General features: G+C 50.9%; 49 non-coding genes across 49 annotated transcripts; all 49 read right to left on the bottom strand.

Moving 5' to 3' along the window:
* Positions 1 to 341: 341 nt before the first annotated feature.
* TRNAA-AGC (transfer RNA alanine (anticodon AGC)) lies at positions 342 to 414 on the bottom strand. The gene has a single exon. It is a non-coding gene; the product is annotated as a tRNA-Ala (tRNA).
* A 1810-nt stretch (positions 415 to 2224) lies between these two features.
* On the bottom strand, positions 2225 to 2297 carry TRNAA-AGC (transfer RNA alanine (anticodon AGC)). Its single transcript has one exon. It is a non-coding gene; the product is annotated as a tRNA-Ala (tRNA).
* A 217-nt stretch (positions 2298 to 2514) lies between these two features.
* TRNAA-AGC (transfer RNA alanine (anticodon AGC)) lies at positions 2515 to 2587 on the bottom strand. The gene has a single exon. It is a non-coding gene; the product is annotated as a tRNA-Ala (tRNA).
* Positions 2588 to 2659: 72 nt separating this feature from the next.
* TRNAA-AGC (transfer RNA alanine (anticodon AGC)) lies at positions 2660 to 2732 on the bottom strand. Its single transcript has one exon. It is a non-coding gene; the product is annotated as a tRNA-Ala (tRNA).
* A 938-nt stretch (positions 2733 to 3670) lies between these two features.
* Positions 3671 to 3743, bottom strand: TRNAA-AGC (transfer RNA alanine (anticodon AGC)). Its single transcript has one exon. It is a non-coding gene; the product is annotated as a tRNA-Ala (tRNA).
* Positions 3744 to 3815: 72 nt separating this feature from the next.
* TRNAA-AGC (transfer RNA alanine (anticodon AGC)) lies at positions 3816 to 3887 on the bottom strand. Its single transcript has one exon. It is a non-coding gene; the product is annotated as a tRNA-Ala (tRNA).
* A 361-nt stretch (positions 3888 to 4248) lies between these two features.
* On the bottom strand, positions 4249 to 4321 carry TRNAA-AGC (transfer RNA alanine (anticodon AGC)). The gene has a single exon. It is a non-coding gene; the product is annotated as a tRNA-Ala (tRNA).
* A 360-nt stretch (positions 4322 to 4681) lies between these two features.
* Positions 4682 to 4754, bottom strand: TRNAA-AGC (transfer RNA alanine (anticodon AGC)). The gene has a single exon. It is a non-coding gene; the product is annotated as a tRNA-Ala (tRNA).
* Positions 4755 to 6421: 1667 nt separating this feature from the next.
* TRNAA-AGC (transfer RNA alanine (anticodon AGC)) lies at positions 6422 to 6494 on the bottom strand. Its single transcript has one exon. It is a non-coding gene; the product is annotated as a tRNA-Ala (tRNA).
* Positions 6495 to 6709: 215 nt separating this feature from the next.
* TRNAA-AGC (transfer RNA alanine (anticodon AGC)) lies at positions 6710 to 6782 on the bottom strand. The gene has a single exon. It is a non-coding gene; the product is annotated as a tRNA-Ala (tRNA).
* A 72-nt stretch (positions 6783 to 6854) lies between these two features.
* On the bottom strand, positions 6855 to 6927 carry TRNAA-AGC (transfer RNA alanine (anticodon AGC)). Its single transcript has one exon. It is a non-coding gene; the product is annotated as a tRNA-Ala (tRNA).
* Positions 6928 to 6999: 72 nt separating this feature from the next.
* TRNAA-AGC (transfer RNA alanine (anticodon AGC)) lies at positions 7000 to 7072 on the bottom strand. The gene has a single exon. It is a non-coding gene; the product is annotated as a tRNA-Ala (tRNA).
* A 937-nt stretch (positions 7073 to 8009) lies between these two features.
* TRNAA-AGC (transfer RNA alanine (anticodon AGC)) lies at positions 8010 to 8082 on the bottom strand. Its single transcript has one exon. It is a non-coding gene; the product is annotated as a tRNA-Ala (tRNA).
* Positions 8083 to 10037: 1955 nt separating this feature from the next.
* On the bottom strand, positions 10038 to 10110 carry TRNAA-AGC (transfer RNA alanine (anticodon AGC)). Its single transcript has one exon. It is a non-coding gene; the product is annotated as a tRNA-Ala (tRNA).
* Positions 10111 to 10762: 652 nt separating this feature from the next.
* Positions 10763 to 10835, bottom strand: TRNAA-AGC (transfer RNA alanine (anticodon AGC)). Its single transcript has one exon. It is a non-coding gene; the product is annotated as a tRNA-Ala (tRNA).
* Positions 10836 to 10905: 70 nt separating this feature from the next.
* Positions 10906 to 10978, bottom strand: TRNAA-AGC (transfer RNA alanine (anticodon AGC)). Its single transcript has one exon. It is a non-coding gene; the product is annotated as a tRNA-Ala (tRNA).
* Positions 10979 to 11195: 217 nt separating this feature from the next.
* TRNAA-AGC (transfer RNA alanine (anticodon AGC)) lies at positions 11196 to 11268 on the bottom strand. The gene has a single exon. It is a non-coding gene; the product is annotated as a tRNA-Ala (tRNA).
* A 217-nt stretch (positions 11269 to 11485) lies between these two features.
* On the bottom strand, positions 11486 to 11558 carry TRNAA-AGC (transfer RNA alanine (anticodon AGC)). The gene has a single exon. It is a non-coding gene; the product is annotated as a tRNA-Ala (tRNA).
* Positions 11559 to 11918: 360 nt separating this feature from the next.
* On the bottom strand, positions 11919 to 11991 carry TRNAA-AGC (transfer RNA alanine (anticodon AGC)). The gene has a single exon. It is a non-coding gene; the product is annotated as a tRNA-Ala (tRNA).
* Positions 11992 to 12208: 217 nt separating this feature from the next.
* On the bottom strand, positions 12209 to 12281 carry TRNAA-AGC (transfer RNA alanine (anticodon AGC)). The gene has a single exon. It is a non-coding gene; the product is annotated as a tRNA-Ala (tRNA).
* Positions 12282 to 14085: 1804 nt separating this feature from the next.
* TRNAA-AGC (transfer RNA alanine (anticodon AGC)) lies at positions 14086 to 14158 on the bottom strand. Its single transcript has one exon. It is a non-coding gene; the product is annotated as a tRNA-Ala (tRNA).
* Positions 14159 to 14663: 505 nt separating this feature from the next.
* On the bottom strand, positions 14664 to 14736 carry TRNAA-AGC (transfer RNA alanine (anticodon AGC)). The gene has a single exon. It is a non-coding gene; the product is annotated as a tRNA-Ala (tRNA).
* A 72-nt stretch (positions 14737 to 14808) lies between these two features.
* On the bottom strand, positions 14809 to 14881 carry TRNAA-AGC (transfer RNA alanine (anticodon AGC)). Its single transcript has one exon. It is a non-coding gene; the product is annotated as a tRNA-Ala (tRNA).
* Positions 14882 to 15388: 507 nt separating this feature from the next.
* On the bottom strand, positions 15389 to 15461 carry TRNAA-AGC (transfer RNA alanine (anticodon AGC)). Its single transcript has one exon. It is a non-coding gene; the product is annotated as a tRNA-Ala (tRNA).
* A 217-nt stretch (positions 15462 to 15678) lies between these two features.
* Positions 15679 to 15751, bottom strand: TRNAA-AGC (transfer RNA alanine (anticodon AGC)). Its single transcript has one exon. It is a non-coding gene; the product is annotated as a tRNA-Ala (tRNA).
* Positions 15752 to 15823: 72 nt separating this feature from the next.
* TRNAA-AGC (transfer RNA alanine (anticodon AGC)) lies at positions 15824 to 15896 on the bottom strand. Its single transcript has one exon. It is a non-coding gene; the product is annotated as a tRNA-Ala (tRNA).
* A 359-nt stretch (positions 15897 to 16255) lies between these two features.
* On the bottom strand, positions 16256 to 16328 carry TRNAA-AGC (transfer RNA alanine (anticodon AGC)). The gene has a single exon. It is a non-coding gene; the product is annotated as a tRNA-Ala (tRNA).
* A 217-nt stretch (positions 16329 to 16545) lies between these two features.
* TRNAA-AGC (transfer RNA alanine (anticodon AGC)) lies at positions 16546 to 16618 on the bottom strand. The gene has a single exon. It is a non-coding gene; the product is annotated as a tRNA-Ala (tRNA).
* Positions 16619 to 16690: 72 nt separating this feature from the next.
* TRNAA-AGC (transfer RNA alanine (anticodon AGC)) lies at positions 16691 to 16763 on the bottom strand. The gene has a single exon. It is a non-coding gene; the product is annotated as a tRNA-Ala (tRNA).
* Positions 16764 to 17265: 502 nt separating this feature from the next.
* Positions 17266 to 17338, bottom strand: TRNAA-AGC (transfer RNA alanine (anticodon AGC)). The gene has a single exon. It is a non-coding gene; the product is annotated as a tRNA-Ala (tRNA).
* Positions 17339 to 17700: 362 nt separating this feature from the next.
* Positions 17701 to 17773, bottom strand: TRNAA-AGC (transfer RNA alanine (anticodon AGC)). Its single transcript has one exon. It is a non-coding gene; the product is annotated as a tRNA-Ala (tRNA).
* Positions 17774 to 17988: 215 nt separating this feature from the next.
* On the bottom strand, positions 17989 to 18061 carry TRNAA-AGC (transfer RNA alanine (anticodon AGC)). The gene has a single exon. It is a non-coding gene; the product is annotated as a tRNA-Ala (tRNA).
* A 1081-nt stretch (positions 18062 to 19142) lies between these two features.
* Positions 19143 to 19215, bottom strand: TRNAA-AGC (transfer RNA alanine (anticodon AGC)). Its single transcript has one exon. It is a non-coding gene; the product is annotated as a tRNA-Ala (tRNA).
* Positions 19216 to 19287: 72 nt separating this feature from the next.
* On the bottom strand, positions 19288 to 19360 carry TRNAA-AGC (transfer RNA alanine (anticodon AGC)). The gene has a single exon. It is a non-coding gene; the product is annotated as a tRNA-Ala (tRNA).
* A 649-nt stretch (positions 19361 to 20009) lies between these two features.
* TRNAA-AGC (transfer RNA alanine (anticodon AGC)) lies at positions 20010 to 20082 on the bottom strand. Its single transcript has one exon. It is a non-coding gene; the product is annotated as a tRNA-Ala (tRNA).
* Positions 20083 to 20733: 651 nt separating this feature from the next.
* On the bottom strand, positions 20734 to 20806 carry TRNAA-AGC (transfer RNA alanine (anticodon AGC)). Its single transcript has one exon. It is a non-coding gene; the product is annotated as a tRNA-Ala (tRNA).
* A 72-nt stretch (positions 20807 to 20878) lies between these two features.
* TRNAA-AGC (transfer RNA alanine (anticodon AGC)) lies at positions 20879 to 20951 on the bottom strand. The gene has a single exon. It is a non-coding gene; the product is annotated as a tRNA-Ala (tRNA).
* A 216-nt stretch (positions 20952 to 21167) lies between these two features.
* On the bottom strand, positions 21168 to 21240 carry TRNAA-AGC (transfer RNA alanine (anticodon AGC)). The gene has a single exon. It is a non-coding gene; the product is annotated as a tRNA-Ala (tRNA).
* A 70-nt stretch (positions 21241 to 21310) lies between these two features.
* Positions 21311 to 21383, bottom strand: TRNAA-UGC (transfer RNA alanine (anticodon UGC)). Its single transcript has one exon. It is a non-coding gene; the product is annotated as a tRNA-Ala (tRNA).
* Positions 21384 to 21455: 72 nt separating this feature from the next.
* Positions 21456 to 21528, bottom strand: TRNAA-AGC (transfer RNA alanine (anticodon AGC)). The gene has a single exon. It is a non-coding gene; the product is annotated as a tRNA-Ala (tRNA).
* Positions 21529 to 21890: 362 nt separating this feature from the next.
* Positions 21891 to 21963, bottom strand: TRNAA-AGC (transfer RNA alanine (anticodon AGC)). Its single transcript has one exon. It is a non-coding gene; the product is annotated as a tRNA-Ala (tRNA).
* Positions 21964 to 22323: 360 nt separating this feature from the next.
* On the bottom strand, positions 22324 to 22396 carry TRNAA-AGC (transfer RNA alanine (anticodon AGC)). Its single transcript has one exon. It is a non-coding gene; the product is annotated as a tRNA-Ala (tRNA).
* Positions 22397 to 22613: 217 nt separating this feature from the next.
* On the bottom strand, positions 22614 to 22686 carry TRNAA-AGC (transfer RNA alanine (anticodon AGC)). The gene has a single exon. It is a non-coding gene; the product is annotated as a tRNA-Ala (tRNA).
* Positions 22687 to 23047: 361 nt separating this feature from the next.
* TRNAA-AGC (transfer RNA threonine (anticodon AGU)) lies at positions 23048 to 23120 on the bottom strand. The gene has a single exon. It is a non-coding gene; the product is annotated as a tRNA-Ala (tRNA).
* A 215-nt stretch (positions 23121 to 23335) lies between these two features.
* TRNAA-AGC (transfer RNA alanine (anticodon AGC)) lies at positions 23336 to 23408 on the bottom strand. The gene has a single exon. It is a non-coding gene; the product is annotated as a tRNA-Ala (tRNA).
* A 363-nt stretch (positions 23409 to 23771) lies between these two features.
* Positions 23772 to 23844, bottom strand: TRNAA-AGC (transfer RNA alanine (anticodon AGC)). The gene has a single exon. It is a non-coding gene; the product is annotated as a tRNA-Ala (tRNA).
* Positions 23845 to 24204: 360 nt separating this feature from the next.
* Positions 24205 to 24277, bottom strand: TRNAA-AGC (transfer RNA alanine (anticodon AGC)). Its single transcript has one exon. It is a non-coding gene; the product is annotated as a tRNA-Ala (tRNA).
* A 1085-nt stretch (positions 24278 to 25362) lies between these two features.
* On the bottom strand, positions 25363 to 25435 carry TRNAA-AGC (transfer RNA alanine (anticodon AGC)). The gene has a single exon. It is a non-coding gene; the product is annotated as a tRNA-Ala (tRNA).
* A 72-nt stretch (positions 25436 to 25507) lies between these two features.
* Positions 25508 to 25580, bottom strand: TRNAA-AGC (transfer RNA alanine (anticodon AGC)). Its single transcript has one exon. It is a non-coding gene; the product is annotated as a tRNA-Ala (tRNA).
* Positions 25581 to 25747: the final 167 nt, after the last annotated feature.

The raw sequence follows: 25747 nt of genomic DNA, 5'->3' as shown, positions 1-25747 counted from the left end.
TCCGTACTAGGCACGTAGTGTGTGTTCCGAACTGAAAGAGTGAATAAAAGTTATAGTCGCCAGATTTCGACCCTGGTACCTCTCGCATGCTAAGCGAGCACCCTACCATCCGAGCTACGTCCCCTATGCAGCGAGGTTAGACTACTCAGTACACAGCACGTAGTGTGTGCACCGAACTCAAAGAGAGAATAGAAATTGGAGACGCCAGGTATCGATCCTGGTACCTCTCGCATGCTAAGCGAGCACCCTACCATCCGAGCTACGTCCCCTATGCAGCGAGGTTAGACTACTCAGTACACAGCACGTAGTGTGTGTACCGAACTCAAAGAGAGAATAGAAATTGGAGACGCCAGGTATCGATCCTGGTACCTCTCGCATGCTAAGCGAGCGCTCTACTATCTGAGCTACGTCCCCTATGCAGCGAGGTCAGCACTCCGTACACAGCACGTAGTGTGTGTCCCGAATTCAAAGATTGAATAAAAATACGAGTCGCCAGGTATAAATCCTGGTACCTCTCGCACGCAAAGCGAGCGCTCTACCGTCTGAGCTACGTCCCGTATGCAGCGAGGTTAGACTACTCCGTACACAGCACGTAGTGTGTGTTCCGGACTGAAAGAGTGAATAAAAATTGGAGACGCAAGGTATCGATTGTAGTACCTCTCGCATGCTAAACGAGCACCCTACCATCCGACCTACGTCCGATATGCAGCGAGGTTAGACTACTTCGTACACAGCACGTAGTGTGTGTTCCGAACTCAAAGAGTGAATTGATATTGGAGACGCCAGGTATCGATCCTGGTACTTCTAGCATGCTAAGCGAGCGCTCTACCATCAAAGCTTCGTCCCCTATGCACCGAGGTTAGACTACTCCGTAAACAGCACGTAGTGTGTGTTGCGAACTCAAAGAGTGAATAAAAATTATAGTCGCCAGATATCGATCCTGGTACCTCTCGCATGCTAAGCGAGCGCTCTACCAACTGAGCTACGTCCCATATGCAGCGAGGTTAGACTACTCCGTACACAGCACGTAGTGTGTGTTCCGAACTGAAAGAGTGAATAAAAATTGGAGACGCCAGATATCGATCCTGGTACCTCTCGCATGCTAAGCGAGCACCCTACCATCCGAGCTACGTCCCCTATGCAGCGAGGTTAGACTACTCCGTACACAGCACGTAGTGTGTGTTCCGAACTCAAAGAGTGAATAAAAATTATAGCCGCCAGATATCGATCCTGGTACCTCTCGCATGCTAAGCGAGCGCTCTACCAACTGAGCTACGTCCCCTATGCAGCGAGGTAAGACTACTCCGTACACAGCACGTAGTGTGTGTTCCGAACTGAAAGAGTGAATAAAAATTATAGTCGCCAGATATCGATCCTGGTACCTCTCGCATGCTAAGCGAGCACCCTACCATCCGACCTACGTCCGATATGCAGCGAGGTTAGACTACTTCGTACACAGCACGTAGTGTGTGTTCCGAACTCAAAGAGTGAATTGATATTGGAGACGCCAGGTATCGATCCTGGTACTTCTAGCATGCTAAGCGAGCGCTCTACCATCAAAGCTTCGTCCCCTATGCAGCGAGGTTAGACTACTCCGTACACAGCACGTAGTGTGTGTTCCGAACTGAAAGAGTGAATAAAAATTGGAGACGCCAGATATCGATCCTGGTACCTCTCGCATGCTAAGCGAGCACCCTACCATCCGAGCTACGTCCCCTATGCAGCGAGGTTAGACTACTCCGTACACAGCACGTAGTGTGTGTTCCGAACTCAAAGAGTGAATAAAAATTATAGCCGCCAGATATCGATCCTGGTACCTCTCGCATGCTAAGCGAGCGCTCTACCAACTGAGCTACGTCCCCTATGCAGCGAGGTAAGACTACTCCGTACACAGCACGTAGTGTGTGTTCCGAACTGAAAGAGTGAATAAAAATTATAGTCGCCAGATATCGATCCTGGTACCTCTCGCATGCTAAGCGAGCGCTCTACCAACTGAGCTACGTCCCCTATGCAGCGAGGTAAGACTACTTCGTACACAGCACGTAGTGTGTGTTCCGAACTCAAAGAGTGAATTGATATTGGAGACGCCAGGTATCGATCCTGGTTCTTCTAGCATGCTAAGCGAGCGCTCTACCATCAAAGCTTTGTCCCCTATGCAGCGAGGTTAGACTACTCCGTAAACATCACTTACTGTGTGTTCCGAACTCAAGGAGTGAATAAAAATTGGAGACGCCAGGTATCGATCCTGGTACCTCTCGCATGCTAAGCGAGCGCTCTACCATCAGAGCTACGTCCCCTATGCAGCGAAGTTACACTACTCAGTACACAGCACGTAGTGTTTGTTCCGAACTCAAAGGGTGAATAGAAATTGGAGACGCCAGGTATCGATCCTGGTACCTCTCGCATGCTAAGCGAGCGCTGTACCATCTGAGTTACGTCCCCTACGCAGCGAGGTTAGACTAGTCAGTACACAGCACGTAGTGTGTGTTCCGAACTGAAAGAGTGAATAAGAATTGGAGACGCCAGGTATCGATCCTGGTACCTCTCGCATGCTAAGCGAGCGCTCTACCAACTGAGCTACGTCCCCTATGCAGCGACGTTAGACTACTCCGTACACAGCACATAGTGTGTGTTCCGAACTCAAAGGGTGAATAGAAATTGGAGACGCCAGGTATCGATCCTGGTACCTCTCGCATGCTAAGCGAGCACTCTACCATCTGAGTTACGTCCCCTACGCAGCGAGATTAGACTACTCCGTACACAGCAAGTTGTGTGTGTTCCGAACTGAAAGAGTGAATAAAAATTGGAGACGCCAGGTATCGATCGTAGTACCTCTCGCATGCTAAACGAGCACCCTACCATCCGACCTACGTCCCCTATGCAGCGAGGTTAGACTACTCCGTACACAGCACGTAGTGTGTGTTCCGAACTCAAAGGGTGAATAAAAGTTATAGTCGCCAGATATCGATCCTGGTACCTCTCACATGCTAAGCGAGCGCTCTACCAACTGAGCTACGCCCCTATGCAGCGATGTCAGCACTCCGTACACAGCACGTAGTGTGTGTCCCGAACTCAAAGATTGAATAAAATTGGAGTCGCCAGTTATCGATCCTGGTACCTCTCGCACAAAAAGCGAGCGCTCTACCATCCGACCTACGTCCCCTATGCAGCGAGGGTAGGCTACTCCGTACACAGCACGTAGTGTGTGTTCCGAACTCAAAGAGTGAATAAAAATTGGAGGCGCCAGGTATCGATCCTGGTAACTCTCGCATGCTAAGCGAGCGCTCTACCACCTGAGCTACGCCCCATGCGCAGCGAGTTTACACTACTCAGTACACAGCACGTAGTGTGTGTTCCGAACTGAAAGAGTGAATATAAATTGGAGAGGCCAGGAATCGATCCTGGTACCTCTTGCGTGCTAAGCGAGGGCTCTACCATCTGAGCTACATCCCCTATGCAGCGAGGTTAGACTACTCCGTACACAGCACGTAGTGTGTGTTCCGAACTCAAGGAGCGAATAAAAATATGAGACGCCAGGTATCGATCCTGGTACCTCTCGCATGCTAAGCGAGCGCTCTACCATCTGAGCTACGTCACCTATGCAGCGAGGTTAGACTACTCCGTAAACATCACGTACTGTGTGTTCCGAACTCAAGGAGTGAATAAAAATTGGAGACGCCAGGTATCGATCCTGGTACCTCTCGCATGCTAAGCGAGCGCTCTACCATCAGAGCTACGTCCCCTATGCAGCGAAGTTACACTACTCAGTACACAGCACGTAGTGTTTGTTCCGAACTCAAAGTGTGAATAGAAATTGGAGGCGCCAGGTATCGATCCTGGTACCTCTCGCATGCTAAGCGAGCGCTCTACCATCTGAGCTACGCCCCATGCGCAGCGAGTTTACACTACTCAGTACACAGCACGTAGTGTGTTTTCCGAACTGAAAGAGTGAATAAAAATTGGAGACGCCTTGTATCGATCCTGGTACCTCTCGCATGCTAAGCGAGCGCTCTACCAACTGAGCTACGTCCCCTATGCAGCGAGGTCAGCACTCCGTACACAGCACGTAGTGTGTGTCCCGAATTCAAAGATTGAATGAAAATTCGAGTCGCCAGGTATCGATCCTGGCACCTCTCGCATGCTAAGCGAGCGCTCTACCATCTGAGCTACGTCCCCTATGAATCGAGGTTAGACTACTCCGTACACAGCACGTAGTGTGTGTTCCGAACTCAAAGAGTGAATAAGAATTGGAGACGCCAGGTATCGATCCTGGTACCTCTCGCATGCTAAGCGAGCGCTCTACCATCTGAGCTACGTCCCCTATGCTGCGAGGTCAGCACTCCGTACACAGCACGTAGTGTGTGTCCCGAACTCAAAGATTGAAAAAAAATTGGAGTCGCCATGTATCGATCCTGGTACCTCTCGCATGCTAAGCGAGCACCCTACCATCCGAGCTACGTCCCCTATGCAGCGAGGTTAGACTACTCCGTACACAGCACGTTCTGTGTGTTCCGAACTCAAAGAGTGAATAAAAATTATAGTCGCCAGATATCGATCCTGGTACCTCTCGCATGCTAAGCGAGCGCTCTACCAACTGAGCTACGTCCCCAATGCAGCGAGGTTAGGCTACTCCGTACACAGCACGTAGTGTGTGTTCCGAACTGAAAGAGTGAATAGAAATTGGAGACGCCAGGTATCGATCCTGGTACCTCTCGCACGCTAAGCGAGCGCTCTACCATCTGAGCTACGTCCCCTACGCAGCGTGGTTCGACTACTCCGTACACACCACGTAGTGTGTGTTCCGAACTCAAAGATTGAATAAGAATTATAGTCGCCAGATTTCCGGCCTGATACCTCTCGCATGCTAAGCGAGCGCTCTACCATATGAGCTACGGCCCGTATGCAGCGAGGTTACACTACTCAGTACACAGCACGTAGTGTGTGTTCCGAACTAAAAGAGTGAATATAAATTGGAGACGCGAGGTATCGATCCGGGTACCTCTCGCATGCTAAGCGAGCGCTCTACCATCTGAGCAACGTCCCCTATGCAGCGTGGTTATACTACTCCGTACACAGCATGTAGTGTGTGTTCCGAACTCAAAGAGTGAATAAAAGTTGGAGCCGCCAGGTAACGATCCTGGTACCTCTCGCATGCTAAGCGAGCGCTCTACCATCTGAGCTACGTCCCCTATGCAGCGACGTTAGACTACTCCGTACACAGCACGTAGTGTGTGTTCCGAACTCAAAGAGTGAATAAGAATTAGAGACGCCAGGTATCGATCCTGGTACCTCTCGCATGCTAAGCGAGCACCCTACCATTCGAGCTACGTCCCCTACGCAGCGAGGTTAGACTACTCCGTACACAGCACGTAGTGTGTGTTCCGAACTCAAAGAGTGAATAAAAATTATAGTCGCCAGATATCGATCCTGGTACCTCTCGCATGCTAAGCGAGCGCTCTACCAACTGAGCTACGTCCCCTATGCAGCGAGGTTAGACTACTCCGTACACAGCAAGTAGTGTGTGTTCCGAACTCAAAGAGAGAATAAAAATTATAGTCGCCAGATATCGATCCTGGTACCTCTCGCATGCTAAGCGGGCGCTCTACCATCTGAGCTACCTCCCCTACGAAGCGAGGTTAGACTACTCCGTACACAGCACTTAGTGAGTGTTCATAACTCAAAGAGTGAATAAAAAATGGAGACGCCTGGTATCGATCCTGGTACCTCTCGCATGCTAAGCGAGCGCTCTACCATCCGAGCTACATCCCCTACTCAGCGAGGTTAGACTACTCCGTACACAGCACGTAGTGTTTGCTCCGAACTCAAAGAGTGAATAAAAATTGGAGACGCCAGGTATCGATCCTGGTACTTCTCGCATGCTAAGCGAGCGCTCTACCATCTGAGCTACGGCCCCTAAGCAGCTAGGTTAGACTATTCCGTACACAGCACGTAGAGTGTGTTCCGAACTGAAAGAGTGAATATAAATTGGAGAGGCCAGGAATCGATCCTGGTACCTCTTGCGTGCTAAGCGAGGGCTCTACCATCTGAGCTACATCCCCTATGCAGCGAGGTTAGACTACTCCGTACACAGCACGTAGTGTGTGTTCCGAACTCAAGGAGCGAATAAAAATATGAGACGCCAGGTATCGATCCTGGTACCTCTCGCATGCTAAGCGAGCGCTCTACCATCTGAGCTACGTCACCTAAGCAGCGAGGCTAGACTACTCCGTACACAGCACGTAGCGTGTGTTCCGAACTCAAAGAGTGAATAAAAATTACAGACGCCGGGTATCGTTCCTGGTACCTCTCGCATGCTAAGCGAGCGCTCTACCATCTGAGCTACGTCCCCTATGCAGCGAGGTTAGACTACTCCGTACACAGCACGTAGTGTGTGTTCGGAACTGAATGAGTGAATAAAAATTGGAGACGCCAGGTATCGATCCTGGTACCTCTCGCATGCTAAGCGAGCGCTCTACCATCTGGGCTACGTCCCCTATGCAGCGATGTCAGCACTCAGTACACAGCACGTAGTGTGTGTCCCGATCTCAAGGATTGAATAAAAATTGGAGTCGCCAGGTATCGATCCTGGTACCTCCCGCACGCAAAACGAGCGCTCTACCGTCTGAGCTACGTCCCCTATGCAGCGAGGTTAGACTACTCCGTACTCAACTCGTAGTGTGTGTTCCGAACTGAAAGAGTGAATAAGAATTGGAGACGCCAGGTATCGATCCTGGTACCTCTCGCATGCTAAGCGAGCGCTCTACCAACTGAGCTACGTCTCCTATGCAGCGAGGTTAGACTACTCCGTACACAGCACATAGTGTGTGTCCCGAACTCAAAGGGTGAATAAAAATTGGGGACGCCAGGTATCGATCCTGGTACCTCTCGCATGCTAAGCGAGCGCTCTACCATCTGAGTTACGTCCCCTGCGCAGCGAGGTTAGACTACTCCGTACACAGCACGTAGGGTGTGTTCCGAACTCAAAGAGTGAATACGAATTGGAGACGCCAGGTATCGATCCTGGTACCTCTCGCATGCTAAGCGAGCGCTCTACCATCTGAGCTACGCCCCCTATGCAGCGAGGGTAGGCTACTCCGTACACAGCACGTAGTGTGTGTTCCGAACTCCAAGAGTGAATAAAAATTGGAGTCGCCAGGTATCGATCCTGGTACCTCTCGCACGCAAAGCGAGCGCTCTACCGTCTGAGCTACGTCCCCTATGCAGCGAGGTTAGACTACTCCGTACACAGCACGTAGTGTGTGTTCCGAACTGAAAGAGTGAATAAGAATTGGAGACGCCAGGTATCGATCCTGGTACCTCTCGCATGCTAAGCGAGCACCCTACCATCCGACCTACGTCGCCTATGCAGCGAGGTAGACTACTTCGTACACAGCACGTAGTGTGTGTTCCGAACTCAAAGAGTGAATTGATATTGGAGACGCCAGGCATCAATCCTGGTACTTCTAGCATGCTAAGCGAGCGCTCTACCATCAAAGCTTCGTCCCCTATGCAGCGAGGTTATACTACTCCGTAAACAGCACGTACTGTGTGTTCCGAACTCAAAGAGTGAATAAAAATTGGAGACGCCAGGTATCGATCCTGGTACCTCTCGCATGCTAATCGAGCGCTCTACCATCTGAGCTACATCCCCTATGCAGCGAGGTCAGCACCCGTACACAGCACGTAGTGTGTGTCCCGAACTCAAAGATTGAATAAAAATTGGAGTCGCCAGGTATCGATCCTGGTACCTCTCGCATGCTAAGCGAGCACCCTGCCATCCGAGCTACGTCCCCTATGCAGCGAGGTTAGACTACTCCGTACACAGCACGTAGTGTGTGTTCCGAACTCAAAGAGAGAGTAAAAATTATAGTCGCCAGATATCGATCCTGGTACCTCTCGCATGCTAAGCGAGCGCTGTACCAACTGAGCTACGCCCCTATGCAGCGAGGTTAGACTACTCCGTACACAGCACGTAGTGTGTGTTCCGAACTGAAAGAGTGAATAAAAATTGGAGACGCCAGGTATCGATCCTGGTACCTCTCGCATGCTAAGCGAGCGCTCTACCAACTGAGCTACGTCCCCAATGCAGCGAGGTTAGACTACTCCGTACACAGCACGTAGTGTGTGTTCCGAACTGAAAGAGTGAATAAAAATTATAGTCGCCAGATTTCGACCCTGGTACCTCTCGCATGCTAAGCGAGCGCTCTACCATCTGAGCTACGGCCCCTATGCAGCGAGGTTACACCATTCAGTACACAGCACGTAGTGTGTGTACCGAATTCAAAGAGAGAATAGAAATTGGAGACGCCAGGTATCGATCCTGGTACCTCTCGCATGCTAAGCGAGCGCTCTACCATCTCAGCTACGTCCCCTATGCAGCGAAGTTAGACTACTCAGTACACAGCACGTTGTGTGTGTTCCGAACTCAAAGGGTGAATAGAAATTGGAGACGCCACGTATCGATCCTGGTACCTCTCGCATGCTAAGCGAGCGCTGTACCATCTGAGCTACGTCCCCTATGCAGCGAGGTTACACTACTCAGTACACAGCACGTAGTGTGTGTTCCGAACTCAAAGGTTGAATAAAAATTGGAGTCGACAGGTAACGATCCTGGTACCTCTCGCATGCTAAGCGAGCGCTCTACCAACTGAGCTACGTCCCCTATGCAGCGAGGTTAGACTACTCCGTACACAGCACGTAGTGTGTGTTCCGAACTCAAAGGGTGAATAAAAGTTATAGTCGCCCGATATCGATCCTGGTACCTCTCGCATGCTAAGCGATCGCTCTACCAACTGAGCTACGTCCCCTATGCAGCGAGGTTAGACTACTCCGTACACAGCACGTTGTGTGTGTTCCGAACTGAAAGAGTGAATAAAAAGTTTGAGACGCCAGGTATCGATTGTAGTACCTCTCGCATGCTAAACGAGCACCCGACCATCCGACCTACGTCCCGTATGCAGGGAGGTTAGACTACTCCGTACACAGCACGTAGTGTGTGTTCCGAACTCAAAGGGTGAATAAAAATTATAGTCGCCCGATATCGATCCTGGTACCTCTCGCATGCTAAGCGAGCGCTCTACCAACTGAGATACGTCCCCTATGCAGCGAGGTCAGCACTTCGTACACAGCATGTAGTGTGTGTCCCGAACTCAAGGATTGAATAAAATTGGAGTCGCCAGGTATCGATCCTGGTACCTCTCGCACGCAACGCGAGCGCTCTACCGTCTGAGCTAAGTCCCCTACGCAGCGAGGTTAGACTACTCCGTACACAGCACGTAGTGTGTGTTCCGAACTGAAAGAGTGAATAAAAATTATAGTCGCCAGATTTCGACCCTGGTACCTGTCGCATGCTAAGCGAGCGCTCTACCATCTGAGCTACGGCCCCTGTGCAGCGAGGATACACCACTCAGTACACAGCACGTAGTGTGTGTACCGAACTCAAAGAGAGAATAGAAATTGGAGACGCCAGGTATCGATCCTGGTACCTCTCGCATGCTAAGCGAGCGCTCTACCGTCTGAGCTAAGTCCCCTATGCAGCGAGGTTAGACTACTCCGTACACAGAACGTAGTGTGTGTTCCGAACTGAAAGAGTGAATAAGAATTGGAGACGCCAGGTATCGATCCTGGTACCTCTCGCATGCTAAGCGAGCACCCTACCATCCGACCTACGTCCCCTATGCAGCGAGGTTAGACTACTTCGTACACAGCACGTAGTGTGTGTTCCGAACTCAAAGAGTGAATTGATATTGGAGACGCCAGGTATCGATCCTGGTACTTCTAGCATGCTAAGCGAGCGCTCTACCATCAAAGCTTCGTCCCCTATGCAGCGAGGTTATACTACTCCGTAAACAGCACGTACTGTGTGTTCCGAACTCAAGGAGTGAATAAAAATTGGAAACGCCAGGTATCGATCCGGTTACCTCTCGCATGCTAAGCGAGCGCTCTACCATGTGAGCTACGTCCCCTATGCAGCGAGGTTAGACTACTCCGTACACAGCACGTAGCGTGTGTTCCGAACTCAAAGAGTGAATAAAAATTGGAGACGCCGGGTATCGATCCTGGTACCTCTCGCATGCTAAGCGAGCGCTCTACCATCTGAGCTACGTCCCCTATGCAGCGAGGTTAGACTACTCCGTACACAGCACGTAGTGTGTGTTCCGAACTCAAAGAGTGAATAAAAATTGGAGACTCCAGGTATCGATCCTGGTACTTCTCGCATGCTAAGCGAGCGCTCTACCATCTGAGCTACGTCCCCTAAGCAGCTACGTTAGACTATGCCGCACACAGCACGTAGAGTGTGTTCAGAACTGAAAGAGTGAATATAAATTGGAGAGGTCAGGAATCGATCCTGTTACCTCTTGCATGCTAAGCGAGGGCTCTACCATCTGAGCTACGTCCCCTATGCAGCGAGGTCAGACTTCTCCGTACACAGCACGTAGTGTGTGTTCCGACCTCAAGGAGCGAATAAAAATTGGAGACGCCAGGTATCGATCCTGGTACCTCTCGCATGCTAAGCAAGCGCTCTACCATCTGAGCTGCGTCACCTATGCAGCGGGGATAGACTAGTCCGGACACAGCACGTAGCGTGTCTTCCGAACTCAAAGAGTGAATAAAAATTGGAGACGCCGGGTATCGATCCTGGTACCACTCGCATGCTAAGCGAGCGCACTACCATCTGAGCTACGTCCCCTATGCAGCGAGGGTAGGCTACTCCGTACACAGCACGTAGTGTGTGTTCCGAACTCAAAGAGTGAATAAGAATTGGAGACGCCAGGTATGGATCCTGGTACCTCTCGCATGCTAAGCGAGCGCTCTACCATCTGAGCTACGTCCCCTATGCAGCGAGGTCAGCACTCCGTACACAGCACATAGTGTGTGTCCCGAACTCAAAGATTGAATAAAAATTGGAGACACCAGGTATCAATCCTGGTACCTCTCGCATGCTAAGCGAGCGCTCTACCAACTGAGCTACGTCCCCTATGCAGCGAGGTTAGACTTCTCCGTACACAGCACGTAGTGTGTGTTCCGAACTCAAAGAGTGAATAAAAATTATAGTCGCCAGATATCGATCCTGGTACCTCTCGCATGCTAAGCGAGCGCTCTCCCAACTGAGCTACGTCCCCTATGCAGCGAGGTTAGACTACTCCGTACACAGCACGTAGTGTGTGTTCCGAACTGAAAGAGTGAATAAAAATTGGAGACACCAGGTATCAATCCCGGTACCTCTCGCATGCTAAGCGAGCGCTCTACCAACTGAGCTACGTCCCCTATGCAGCGAGGTTAGACTACTCCGTACACAGCACGTAGTGTGTGTTCCGAACTCAAAGAGTGAATAAAAATTATAGTCGCCAGATATCGATCCTGGTACCTCTCGCATGCTAAGCGAGCGCTCTACCAACTGAGCTACGTCCCCTATGCAGCGAGGTTAGACTACTCCGTACACAGCACGTAGTGTGTGTTCCGAACTGAAAGAGTGAATAAAAATTGGAGACACCAGGTATCAATCCTGGTACCTCTCGCATGCTAAGCGAGCGCTCTACCAACTGAGCTACGTCCCCTATGCAACGAGGTTAGACTACTCCGTACACAGCACGTAGTGTGTGTTCCGAACTGAAAGAGTGAATAAAAATTATAGTCGCCAGATTTCGACCCTGGTACCTCTCGCATGCTAAGCGAGCGCTCTACCATCTGAGCTACGTCCCCTATGCAGTGAGGTCAGCACTCCGTACACAGCACGTAGTGTGTGTCCCGAACTCAAAGATTGAATAAAAATTGGAGTCGCCATGTATCGATCCTGGTACTTCTCGCACGCAAAGCGAGCGCTCTGCCGTCTGAGCTACGTCCCCTATGCAGCGAGGTTAGACTACTCCGTACTCAGCACGTAGTGTGTGTTCCGAACTGAAAGAGTGAATAAGAATTGGAGACGCCAGGTATCGATCCTGGTACCTCTCGCATGCTAAGCGAGCGCTCTACCAACTGAGCTACGCCTCCTATGCAGCGAGGTTAGACTACTCCGTACACAGCACATAGTGTGTGTCCCGAACTCAAAGGGTGAATAAAAATTACAGACGCCAGGTATCGATCCTGGTACCTCTCGCATGCTAAGCGAGCGCTCTACCATCTGAGTTACGTCCCCTACGCAGCGAGGTTAGACTACTCCGTACACAGCACGTAGTGTGTGTTCCGAACTCAAAGAGTGAATAAGAATTGGAGACGCCAGGTCTCGAACCTGGTACCTCTCGCATGCTAAGCGAGCGCTCTACCATCTGAGCTACGTCCCCTATGCAGCGAGGTCAGCACTCAGTACACAGCACATAGTGTGTGTCCCGAAATCAAAGATTGAATAAAAATTGGAGTCGCCAGGTATTGATCCTGGTACCTCTCGCACGCAAAGCGAGCGCTCTACCGTCTGAGCTACGTCCCCTATGCAGCGAGGTTAGACTACTCCGTACTCAGCACGTAGTGTGTGTTCCGAACTGAAAGAGTGAATAAGAATTGGAGACGCCAGGTATCGATCCTGGTACCTCTCGCATGCTAAGCGAGCTCTCTACCAACAGAGCTACGACTCATATGCAGCGAGGTTAGACTACTCCGTACGCAGCACATAGTGTGTGTCCCGAACTCAAAGGGTGAATAAAAATTGGAGACGCCAGGTATCGATCCTGGTACCTATCGCATGCTAAGCGAGCGCTCTACCATCTGGGCTACGCCCCCTGCGCTGCGATGTTAGACTACTCCGTACACAGCACGTTGTGTGTGTTCCGAACTGAAAGAGTGAATAAAAATTGGAGACGCCAGGTATCGATCGTAGTACCTCTCGCATGCTAAACGAGCACCCTACTATCCGACCTACGTCCCCTACGCAGCGAGGTTAGACTACTCCGTACACAGTACGTAGTGTGTGTTCCGAACTCAAAGAGTGAAAAAAATTATAGTCGCCAGATATCGATACTGGTACCTCTCGCATGCTAAGCGAGCGCTCTACCAACTGAGCTACGTCCCCTATCCAGCGAGGTCAGCACTCCGTACACAGCACGTAGTGTGTGTCACGAACTCAAAGATTGAATAAAAATTGGAGTCGCCAGGTATCGATCCTGGTACCTCTCGCACGCAAAGCGAGCGCTCTACCGTCTGAGCTACGTCCCCTATGCAGCGAGGTTAGACTACTCCGTACACAGCACGTAGTGTGTGTTACGAACTGAAAGTGTCAATAAGAATTGGAGACGCCAGGTGTCGATCCTGGTACCTCTCGCATGCTAATCGAGCACCCTACCATCCGACTTACGCCCCCTATGCAGCGAGGTTAGACTACTCCGTAAACAGCACGTACTGTGTGTTCCGGACTCAAAGAGTGAATAAAAATTGGAGACGCCAGGTATCGATCCTGGTACCTCTCGCATGCTAAGCGAGCGCTCTACCATCTGAGCTCGTCCCCTATGCAGCGAGGTCAGCACTCCGTACACAGCACGTAGTGTGTGTCCCGAACTCAAAGATTGAATAAAAATTGGAGTCGCCAGGTATCGATCCTGGTACCTCTCGCATGCTAAGCGAGCACCCTACCATCCGAGCTACGTCCCCTATGCAGCGAGGTTAGACTACTCCGTACACACCACGTAGTGTGTGTTCCGAACTGAAAGAGTGAATGAAAATTATAATCGCCAGGTATCGATCCTGGTACCTCTCGCATGCTATGCGAGCGCTCTACCAACTGAGCTACGTCCCCTATGCTGCGAGGTTAGACTACTCCGTACACAGCACGTAGTGTGTGTTCCGAACTGAAAGAGTGAATAAAAATCATAGTCGCCAGATTTCGATCCTGGTACCTCTCGCATGCTAAGCGAGCGCTCTACCATCTGAGCTACGGCCCCTATGCAGCGAGGTTACACCACTCAGTACACAGCACGTAGTGTGTGTACCGAACTCAAAGAGAGAATAGAAATTGGAGACGCCAGGTATCGATCCTGGTACCTCTCGCATGCTAAGCGAGCGCTCTACCATCTCAGCTACGTCCCCTATGCAGCGAAGTTACACTACTCAGTACACAGCACGTAGTGTGTGTTCCGAACTCAAAGGGTGAGTAGAAATTGGAGACGCCAGGTATCGATCCTGGTACCTCTCGCATGCTAAGCGAGCGCTCTACCATCTGAGCTACGTCCCCTATGCAGTGAGGTTACACTACTCAGTACACAGCACGTAGTGTGTGTTCCGAACTCAAATGGTGAATAAATATCGGAGTCGCCAGGTAACGATCCTGGTACCTATCGCATGCTAAGCGAGCGCTCTACCATCTGAGTTACGTCCCCTACGCAGCGACGTTAGACTACTCCGTACACAGCACGTAGTGTGTGTTCCGAACTCAAAGAGTGAATAAGAACTGGAGACGCCAGGTATCGATCCTGGTACCTTTCGCATGCTAAGCGAGCGCTCTACCATCTGAGCTGCGTCCCCTATGCAGCGAGGTCAGCACTCCGTACACAGCACGTAGTGTGTGTCCCGAACTCAAAGATTGAATGAAAATGCGAGTCGCCAGCTATCGATCCTGGTACCTCTCGCACGCAAAGCGAGCGCTCTACCGTCTGAGCTACGTCCCCCATGCAACGAGGTTAGACTACTCCGTACACAGCACGTAGTGTGTGTTCCGAACTGAAAGAGTGAATAAGAATTGGAGACGCCAGGTATCGATCCTGGTACCTCTCGCATGCTAAGCGAGCGCTCTACCAACTGAGCTACGTCCCCTATGCAGCGAGGTTAGACTACTCCGTACACAGCACGTAGTGTGTGTTCCGAACTGAAAGAGTGAATAAAAATTGGAGACGCGAGGTATCGATCCTGGTACCTCTCGCGTGCTAAGCGAGCGCTCTACCAACTGAGCTACGTCCCCGATGCAGCGAGGTTAGACTATTCCGTACACAGCACATAGTGTGTGTTCCGAACTGAAAGAGTGAATAAAAATTATAGTCGCCAGATATCGATCCTGGTACCTCTCGCATGCTAAGCGAGCGCGCTACCAACTGAGCTACGTCCCCTATGCAGCGAGGTTAGACTACTCCGTACACAGCACGTAGTGTGTGTTCCGAACTCAAAGAGTGAATAAAAATTGGAGTCGCCAGGTATCGATCCTGGTACCTCTCGCATGCTAAGCGAACACTCTACCATCTGAGCTACGTCCCTTATGCAGCGAGGTTAGACTACTCCGTACACAGCACGTAGTGTGTGTTCGTAACTGAAAGAGTGAATAAAAATTGGAGACGCTGGGTATAGATCCTGGTACCTCTCGCATGCTGAGCGAGCGCTCTACCATCTGAGCTACGGCCCCAATGCAGCGAGGTTACACTACTCAGTACACAGTACGTAGTGTGCGTTCCGAACTGAAAGAGTAAATAGAAATTGGAGACGCCAGGTATCGATCCTGGTACCTCTCGCATGCTAAGCGAGCGCTCTACCATCTGAGCTACGTCACCTATGCAGCGTGGTTCGACTACTCCGTACACACCACGTAGTGTGTGTTCCGAACTCAAAAAGTGAATAAGAATTATAGTCGCCAGATTTCCATCCTGGTACCTCTCGCACGCTAAGCGAGCGCTCTACTATCTGAGCTATGGCCCCTATGCAGCGAGGTTACACTACTCAGTACACAGCACGTAGTGTGTGTTCCGAAATCAAAGAGTGAATAAAAATTGGAGACGCCAGGTATCGATCCTGGAACCTCTCGCATGCTAAGCGAGCGCTCTACCATCTGAGCTACGTCCCCTATGCAGCGAGGTTGGACTACTCCGTACACAGCTCGTAGTGTGTGTTCCGAACTCAAAGAGTGAATAAGAATTGGAGACGCCAGGTATCGATCCTGGTACCTCTCGCATGCTAAGCGAGCGCTCTACCATCTGAGCTACGTCCCCTATGCAGCGAGGTCAGCACTCCGTATACAGCCGTAGTGTGTGTCCCGAACTCAAAGATTGAATAAAAATTGGAGTCGCCAGGTATCGATCCTGGAACCTCTCGCATGCTAAGCGAGCACCCTACCATCCGAGCTACGTCCCCTATGCAGCGAGGTTAGACTACTCCGTACACAGCACGGAGTGTGTGTTCTGAACTCAAAGAGTGAATAAAAATTATGGTCGCCAGATATCGATCCTGGTTCCTCTCGCATGCTAAGCGAGCGCGCTACCAACTGAGCTACGTCCCCTATGCAGCGAGGTTAGACTACTCCGTACACAGCACGTAGTGTGTGTTCCGAACTGAAAGAGTGAATAAAAACTGGAGACGCCAGGTATCGATCCTGGTACCTCTCGCATGCTAAGCGAGCGCTCTACCAACTGAGGTACGTCCCCTATGCAGCGCGGTTAGACTACTCCGTACACAGCACGTAGTGTGTGTTCCGAACTGAAAGAGTGAATAAAAATTATAGTCGCCAGATTTCGACCCTGCTACCTCTCGCATGCAAAGCGAGCGCTCTACCATCTGAGCTACGTCCCCTATGCAGCGAGGTTACACTACTCAGTACACAGCACGTAGTGTGTGTTCCGAACTCAAAGGGTGAATAGAAATTGGAGACGCCAGGTATCGATCCTGGTACCTCTCGCATGCTAAGCGAGCGCTCTACCAACTGAGCTACGTCCCCTATGCGCCGAGGTTAGACTACTCCGTACACAGTACATAGTGTGTGTTCCGAACTCAAAGGGTGAATAAAAATTGGAGACGCCAGGTATCGATCCTGGTACCCCTCGCATGCTAAGCGAGCGCTCTACCATCTGAGCTACGCCCCCTGCGCAGCGAGATTAGACTACTCCGTACACAGCACGTTGTGTGTGTTCCGAACTGAAAGAGTGAATAAAAATAGGAGACGCCAGGTATCGATCGTAATACCTCTCGCATGCTAAACGAGCACCCTACCATCCGACCTACGTCCCCTATGCAGCGAGGTTAGACTACTCCGTACACAGCACGCAGTGTGTGTTCCGAACTCAAAGAGTGAATAAAAATAATAGTCGCCAGATATCATTACTGGTACCTCTCGCATGCTAAGCGTTCGCTCTACAACTGAGCTACGTCCCCTATGCAGCGAGGTCAGCACTCCGTACACAGCACGTAGTGTGTGTCCCGAACTCAAAAATTGAATAAAAATTGGAGTCGCCAGGTGTCGATCCTGGTACCTCTCGCACGCAAAGCGAGCGCTCTACCGTCCGAGCTACGCCCTATGCAGCGAGGTTAGACTACTCCGTACACAGCACGTAGTTTGTGTTCCGAAGTGAAAGAGTGAATAAGAATTGGAGACGCCAGGTATCGATCCTGGTACCTCTCGCATGCTAAGCGAGCGCTCTACCATCTGAGCTACGTCCCCTATGCAGCGAGGTTGCACTACTCAGTACACAGCACGTAGTGTGTATTCCGAACTCAAAGAGTGAATTGATATTGGAGACGCCAGGTATCGATCCTGGTACTTCTAGCATGCTAAGCGAGCGCTCTACCATCAAAGCTTCGTCCCCTATGCAGCGAGGTTAGACTACTCCGTAAACAGCACGTACTGTGTGTTCCGAACTCAAAGAGTGAATAAAAATTGGAGTCGCCAGGTAACGATCCTGGTACCTATCGCATGCTAAGCGCGCGCTCTACCATCTGTGTTACGTCCCCTACGCAGCGAGGTTAGACTACGCCGTACACAGCACGTAGTGTGTGTTCCGAACTCAAATAGTGAATTAGAATTGGAGACGCCAGGTATCGATCCTGTTACCTCTCGCACGCTAAGCGAGCGCTCTACCATCTGAGCTACGTCCCCTATGCAGCGAGGTCAGCACTCCGTACACAGCACGTAGTGTGTGTCCCGAACTCAAAGATTGAATAAAAATTGGAGTCGCCATGTATCGATCCTGGTACCTCTCGCACGAAAAGAGTGCGCTCTACCGTCTGAGCTACGTCCCCTATGCAGCGAGGTTAGACTAGTCCGTACACAGCGCGTAGTGTGTGTTCCGAACTGAAAGAGTGAATAAGAATCGGAGACGCCAGGTATCGATCCTGGTACCTCTCGCATGCTAAGCGAGCGCTCTACCAACTGAGCTACGTCCCCTATGCAGCGAGGTTAGACTACTCCATACACAGCACATAGTGTGTGTTCCGAACTCAAAGGGTGAATGAAAATTGGAGACGCCACGTATCGATCCTGGTACCTCTCGGATGCTAAGCGAGCGCTCTACCATCTGAGCTACGCCCCCCGCGCAGCTAGATTAGACTACTCCGTACACAGCACGTTGTGTGTGTTCCGAACTGAAAGAGTGAATAAAAATTGGAGACGCCAGGTATCGATCGTAGTACCTCTCGCATGCTAAACGAGCACCCTACCATCCGACCTACGTCCCCTATGCAGCGAGGTTAGACCACTCCGTACACAGCACGTAGTGTGTGTTCCGAACTCAAAGAGTGAATCAAAATTTTTGTCGCCAGATATCGATACTGGTACCTCTCGCATGCTAAGCGAGCGCTCTACTAACTGAGCTACGTCCCCTATGCAGCGAGGTCAGCACTCCGTACACAGCACGTAGTGTGTGTCCCGAACTCAAAGATTGAATAAAAATTGGAGTCGCCAGGTATCGATCCTGGTACCCCTCGCACGCAAAGCGAGCGCTCTACCGTCTGAGCTAAGACCCCCATGCAGCGAGGTTAGACTACTTCGTACACAGCACGTAGTGTGTGTTCCGAACTCAAAGAGTGAATTGATATTGGAGACGCCATGTATCGATCCTGGTACTTCTGGCATGCTAGGCGAGCGCTCTACCATCAAAGCTTCGTCCCTATGCAGCGAGGTTAGACTACTCCGTAAACAGCACGTACTGTGTGTTCCGAACTCAGAGAGTGAATAAAAATTGGAGACGCCAGGTATCGATCTTGGTACCTCTCGCATGCTAAGCGAGCGCTGTACCATCTGAGCTACGTCCCCTATGCAGCGAGGTTAGGACTCCGTACACAGCACGTAGTGTGTGTCCCGAACTCAAAGAATGAATAAAAATTGGAGTCGCCAGGTATCGATCCAGTACCTCTCGCATGCTAAGCGAGCACCCTACCATCCGAGCTACGTCCCCTATGCAGCGGTGTTAGACTACTCCGTACACAGCACGTAGTGTGTGTTCCGAACTGAAAGAATGAATATGATTTGGAGACGCCAGGTATCGATCCTGGTACCTCTCGCATGCTAAGCGAAAGCTCTACCAACTGAGCTACGTCCCCTATGCAGCGAGGTTAGACTACTCCATACACAGCACATAGTGTGTGTTCCGAACTCAAAGAGTGAATAAGAATTGGAGACGCCAGGTATCGATCCTGGTACCTCTCGCATGCTAAGCGAGCGCTCTACCATCTGAGCTACGCTCCCTGCGCAGCTAGATTAGACTACTCCGTACACAGCACGTTGTGTGTGTCCGAACTGAAAGAGTGAATAAAAATTGGAGACGCCAGCTATCGATCGTAGTACCTCTCGCATGCTAAACGAGCACCCTACCATCCGACCTACGTCCCCTATGCAGCGAGGTTAGACTACTCCGTACACAGCACGTAGTGTGTGTTCCGAACTCAAAGAGTGAATAAAAATTATAGTCGCCAGATATCGATACTGGTACCTCTCGCATGCTAAGCGAGCGCTCTACCAACTGAGCTACGTCCCCTATGCAGCGAGGTCAGCACTCCGTACACAGCACGTAGTGTGTGTTCCGAACTGAAAGAGTGAATAAGAATTGGAGACGCCAGGTATCGATCGTGGTACCTCTCGCATGCTAAGCGAGCACCCTACCATCCGACCTACCTCCGATATACAGCGAGGTTAGACTACTTCGTACACAGCACGTAGTGTGTGTTCCGAACTCAAAGAGTGAATTTATATTGGAGACGCCAGGTACCGATCCTGGTACTTCTAGCATGCTAAGCGAGCGCTCTACCATCAAAGCTTCGTCCCCTATGCAGCGAGGTTAGACTACTCCGTAAACAGCACGTACTGTGTGTCCCGAACTCAAAGAGTGAATGAAAATTGGAGACGCCAGGTATCGATCCTGGTACCTCTCGCATGCTGAGCGAGCGCTCTACCATCTGAGCTACGTCCCCTATGCAGCGGGGACAGCACTCCGTACACAGCACGTATTTTGTGTCCCGAACTCAAAGATTGAATAAAAATTGGCGTCGCCCGGTATCGATCCTGGTACCTCTCGCATGCTAAGCGAGCGCTCTACCAACTGAGCTACGCCCCTATGCAGCGAAGTTAGACTACTCCGTACACAGCACGTAGTGTGTGTTCCGAACTCAAAGATTGAATAAAAATTACAGTCGCCAGGTATCGATCCTTGTACCTCTCGCATGCTAAGCGAGCGCTCTACCAACTGAGCTACGCCCCCTACGCAGCGATGTTAGACTACTCCGTACACAGCACTTAGTGTGTGTTCCGAACTGAAAGAGAGTGAATAAAAATTGGAGACGCCAGGTATCGATGCTGGTACCTCTCGCTTGCTAAGCGAGCGCTCTACGAACTGAGCTACGTCCCGTATGCAGCGAGGTTAGACTACTCCGTACACAGCACGTAGTGTGTGTTCCGAACTGAAAGATGGAATAAAAATTATAGTCGCCAGATTTCGACCCTGGTACCTCTCGCATGCTAAGCGAGCGCTCTACCAACTGAGCTACGGCCGCTATGCAGCGAGGTTACACTACTCAGTACACAGCACGTAGTGTGTGTTCCGAACTCAAAGGGTGACTAGAAATTGGAGACGCCAGGTATCGATCCTGGTACCTCTCGCATGCTAAGCGAGCGCTCTACCATCTGAGCTACGTCCCCTATGCAGCGAGGTTACACTACTCAGTACACAGCACGTAGTGTGTGTTCCGAACTCAAAGGGTGAATAGAAATTGGAGACGCCAGGTATTGATCCTGGTACCTCTCGCATGCTAAGCGAGCGCTCTACCATTTGAGCTACGTCCCCTATGCAGCGAGGTTACACTACTCTTACACAGCACGTAGTGTGTGTTCCGAACTCAAAGGGTGAATAAAAATTGGAGTCGCCAGGTAACGATCCTGGTACCTACCGCATGCTAAGCGAGCGCTCTACCATCTGAGTTACGTCCCCTACGCAGCGAGGTTAGACTACTCCGTACACAGCATGTAGTGTGTGTTCCGAACTCAAAGAGTGAACAAGAATTGGAGACGCCAGGTATCGATCCTGGTACCTCTCGCATGCTAAGCGAGCGCTCTACCATCTGAGCTACGTCCCCTATGCAGCGAGGTCAGCACTCAGTACACAGCACGTAGTGTGTGTCCCGAACTCAAAGATTGAATAAAAATTGGAGTCGCCAGGTATCGATCCTGGTACCTCTCGCACGCAAGGCGAGCGCTCTACCGTCTGAGCTACGTCCCCTATGCAGCGAGGTTTGACTACTCCGTACACAGCACGTAGTGTGTGTTCCGAACTGAAAGAGTGAATATGATTTGGAGACGCCAGGTATCGATCCTGGTACCTCTCGCATGCTAAGCGAGCGCTCTACCAACTGAGCTACGCTCCCTGCGCAGCTAGATTACACTACTCCGTACACAGCACGTTGTGTGTGTTCCGAACTGAAAGAGTGAATAAAACTTGGAGACGCCAGGTATCGATCCTGGTACCTCTCGCATGCTAAGCGAGCACCCTACCATCCGACCTACGTCCGATATGCAGCGAGGTTAGACTACTTCGCACACAGCACGTAGTGTGTGTTCCGAACTCAAAGAGTGAATTGATATTGGACACGCCAGGTATCGATCCTGGTACTTCTAGCATGCTAAGCGAGCGCTCTACCATCAAAGCTTCGTCCCCTATGCACCGAGGTTAGACTACTCCGTAAACAGCACGTTCTGTGTGTTCCGAACTCAAAGAGTGAATGAAAATTGGAGACGCCAGGTATCGATCCTGGTACCTCTCGCATGCTAAGCGAGCGCTTTACCATCTGAGCTACGTCCCCTATGCAGCGAGGTCAGCACTCCGTACACAGCACGTAGTGTGTGTCCCGAACTCAAAGATTGAATAAAAATTGGAGTCGCCATGTATCGATCCTGGTACCTCTCGCATGCTAAGCGAGCACCCTACCATCCGAGCTACGCCCCCTATGCAGCGAGGTTAGACTACTCCGTACACAGCACGTAGTGTGTGTTCCGAACTCAAAGAGTGAATAAAAATTATAGTCGCCAGATATCGATTCCGGTACCTCTCGCATGCTAAGCGAGCGCTCTACCAACTGAGCTACGTCCCCTATGCAGCGAGGTTAGACTACTCCGTACACAGCACGTAGTGTGTGTTCCGAACTGAAAGAGTGAATAAAAATTGGAGACGCCAGGTATCGATCCTGGTACCTCTCGCATGCTAAGCGAGCGCTCTACCAACTGAGCTACGTCCCCTATGCAGCGAGGTTAGACTACTCCGTACTAGGCACGTAGTGTGTGTTCCGAACTGAAAGAGTGAATAAAAATTATAGTCGCCAGATTTCGACCCTGGTACCTCTCGCATGCTAAGCGAGCGCTCTACCATCTGAGCTACGGCCCCTATGCAGCGAGGTTACACCACTCAGTACACAGCACGTAGTGTGTGTACCGAACTCAAAGAGAGAATAGAAATTGGAGACGCCAGGTATCGATCCTGGTACCTCTCGCATGCTAAGCGAGCGATCTACCATCTGAGCTACGTCCCCTATGCAGCGAAGTTGCACTACTCAGTACACAGCACGTAGTGTGTGTTCCGAACTCAAAGGGTGAATAGAAATTGGAGACGCCAGGTATCGATCCTGGTACCTCTCGCATGCTAAGCGAGCGCTATACCATCTGAGCTACGCCCCTATGCAGCGAGGTTACACTACTCAGTACACAGCACGTAGTGTGTGTTCCGAACTCAAAGGGTGAATAAAAATTGGAGTCGCCAGGTAACGATCCTGGTACCTATCGCATGCTAAGCGAGCGCTCTACCATCTGAGTTACGTCCTCTACGCAGCGAGGTTAGACTACTCCGTACACAGCATGTAGTGTGTGTTCCGAACTCAAAGAGTGAACAAGAATTGGAGACGCCAGGTATCGATCCTGGTACCTCTCGCATGCTAAGCGAGCGCTCTACCATCTGAGCTACGTCCCCTATGCAGCGAGGTCAGCACTCAGTACACAGCACGTAGTGTGTGTCCCGAACTCAAAGATTGAATAAAAATTGGAGTCGCCAGGTATCGATCCTGGTACCTCTCGCACGCAAGGCGAGCGCTCTACTGTCTGAGCTACGTCCCCTATGCAGCGAGGTTTGACTACTCCGTACACAGCACGTAGTGTGTGTTCCGAACTGAAAGAGTGAATATGATTTGGAGACGCCAGGTATCGATCCTGGTACCTCTCGCATGCTAAGCGAGCGCTCTACCAACTGAGCTACGCTCCCTGCGCAGCTAGATTACACTACTCCGTACACAGCACGTTGTGTGTGTTCCGAACTGAAAGAGTGAATGAAAAATTGGAGACGCCAGGTATCGATCATGGTACCTCTCGCATGCTAAGCGAGCACCCTACCATCCGACCTACGTCCGATATGCAGCGAGGTTAGACTACTTCGCACACAGCACGTAGTGTGTGTTCCGAACTCAAAGAGTGAATTGATATTGGAGACGCCAGGTATCGATCCTGGTACTTCTAGCATGCTAAGCGAGCGCTCTACCATCAAAGCTTCGTCCCCTATGCACCGAGGTTAGACTACTCCGTAAACAGCACGTTCTGTGTGTTCCGAACTCAAAGAGTGAATGAAAATTGGAGACGCCAGGTATCGATCCTGGTACCTCTCGCATGCTAAGCGAGCGCTTTGCCATCTGAGCTACGTCCCCTATGCAGCGAGGTCAGCACTCCGTACACAGCACGTAGTGTGTGTCCCGAACTCAAAGATTGAATAAAAATTGGAGTCGCCATGTATCGATCCTGGTACCTCTCGCATGCTAAGCGAGCACCCTACCATCCGAGCTACGTCCCCTATGCAGCGAGGTTAGACTACTCCGTACACAGCACGTAGTGTGTGTTCCGAACTCAAAGAGTGAATAAAAATTATAGTCGCCAGATATCGATCCCGGTACCTCTCGCATGCTAAGCGAGCTCTCTACCAACTGAGCTACGTCCCCTATGCAGCGAGGGTAGACTACTCCGTACACAGCACGTAGTGTGTGTTCCGAACTGAAAGAGTGAATAAAAATTGGAGACGCCAGGTATCGATCCTGGTACCTCTCGCATGCTAAGCGAGCGCTCTACCAACTGAGCTACGTCCCCTATGCAGCGAGGTTAGACTACTCCGTACTAGGCACGTAGTGTGTGTTCCGAACTGAAAGAGTGAATAAAAGTTATAGTCGCCAGATTTCGACCCTGGTACCTCTCGCATGCTAAGCGAGCACCCTACCATCCGAGCTACGTCCCCTATGCAGCGAGGTTAGACTACTCAGTACACAGCACGTAGTGTGTGTACCGAACTCAAAGAGAGAATAGAAATTGGAGACGCCAGGTATCGATCCTGGTACCTCTCGCATGCTAAGCGAGCACCCTACCATCCGAGCTACGTCCCCTATGCAGCGAGGTTAGACTACTCAGTACACAGCACGTAGTGTGTGTACCGAACTCAAAGAGAGAATAGAAATTGGAGACGCCAGGTATCGATCCTGGTACCTCTCGCATGCTAAGCGAGCGCTCTACCATCTGAGTTACGTACCCGACGCAGCGAGGTTAGAGTACTCCGTACACAGCACGTAGTGTGTGTTCCGAACTCAAAGAGTGAATAAGAATTGGAGACGCCAGGTATCGATCCTGGTACCTCTCGCATGCTAAGCGAGCGCTCTATTATCTGAGCTACGTCCTCTATGCAGCGAGGTCAGCACTCCGTACACAGCACGTAGTGTGTGTCCCGAACTCAAAGATTGAATAAAAATACGAGTCGCCAGGTATAAATCCTGGTACCTCTCGCACGCAAAGCGAGCGCTCTACCGTCTGAGCTACGTCCCGTATGCAGCGAGGTTAGACTACTCCGTACACAGCACGTAGTGTGTGTTCCGAACTGAAAGAGTGAATAAAAATTGGAGACGCAAGGTATCGATTGTAGTACCTCTCGCATGCTAAACGAGCACCCTACCATCCGACCTACGTCCGATATGCAGCGAGGTTAGACTACTCCGTACACAGCACGTTGTGTGTGTTCCGAACTGAAAGAGTGAATAAAAATTGGAGACGCCAGGTATCGATCCTGGTACCTCTCGCATGCTAAGCGAGCACCCTACCATCCGACCTACGTCCGATATGCAGCGAGGTTAGACTACTTCGTACACAGCACGTAGTGTGTGTTCCGAACTCAAAGAGAGAATAGAAATTGGAGACGCCAGGTATCGATCCTGGTACCTCTCGCATGCTATGCGAGCGCTCTACCAACTGAGCTACGTCCCCTATGCAGCGAGGTTAGACTACTCCATACACAGCACATAGTGTGTGTTCCGAACTCAAAGGGTGAATAAAAATTGGAGACGCCAGGTATCGATCCTGGTACCTCTCGCATGCTAAGCGAGCGCTCTACCATCTGAGCTACGCCCCCTGCGCAGCTAGGTTAGACTACTCCGTACACAGCACGTTGTGTGTGTTCCGAACTGAAAGAGTGAATAAAAATTGGAGACGCCAGGTATCGATCCTGGTACCTCTCGCATGCTAAACGAGCACCCTACCATCCGACCTACGTCCGATATGCAGCGAGGTTAGACTACT

This window comes from Anabrus simplex, chromosome 1, assembly GCF_040414725.1.
Source record: "Anabrus simplex isolate iqAnaSimp1 chromosome 1, ASM4041472v1, whole genome shotgun sequence".
NCBI classification, from domain to species: Eukaryota; Metazoa; Arthropoda; class Insecta; order Orthoptera; family Tettigoniidae; genus Anabrus; species Anabrus simplex.
The sequence above is the reverse complement of the archived record's forward strand: the minus strand, read 5'-3'. Positions and strand labels throughout refer to the sequence as shown.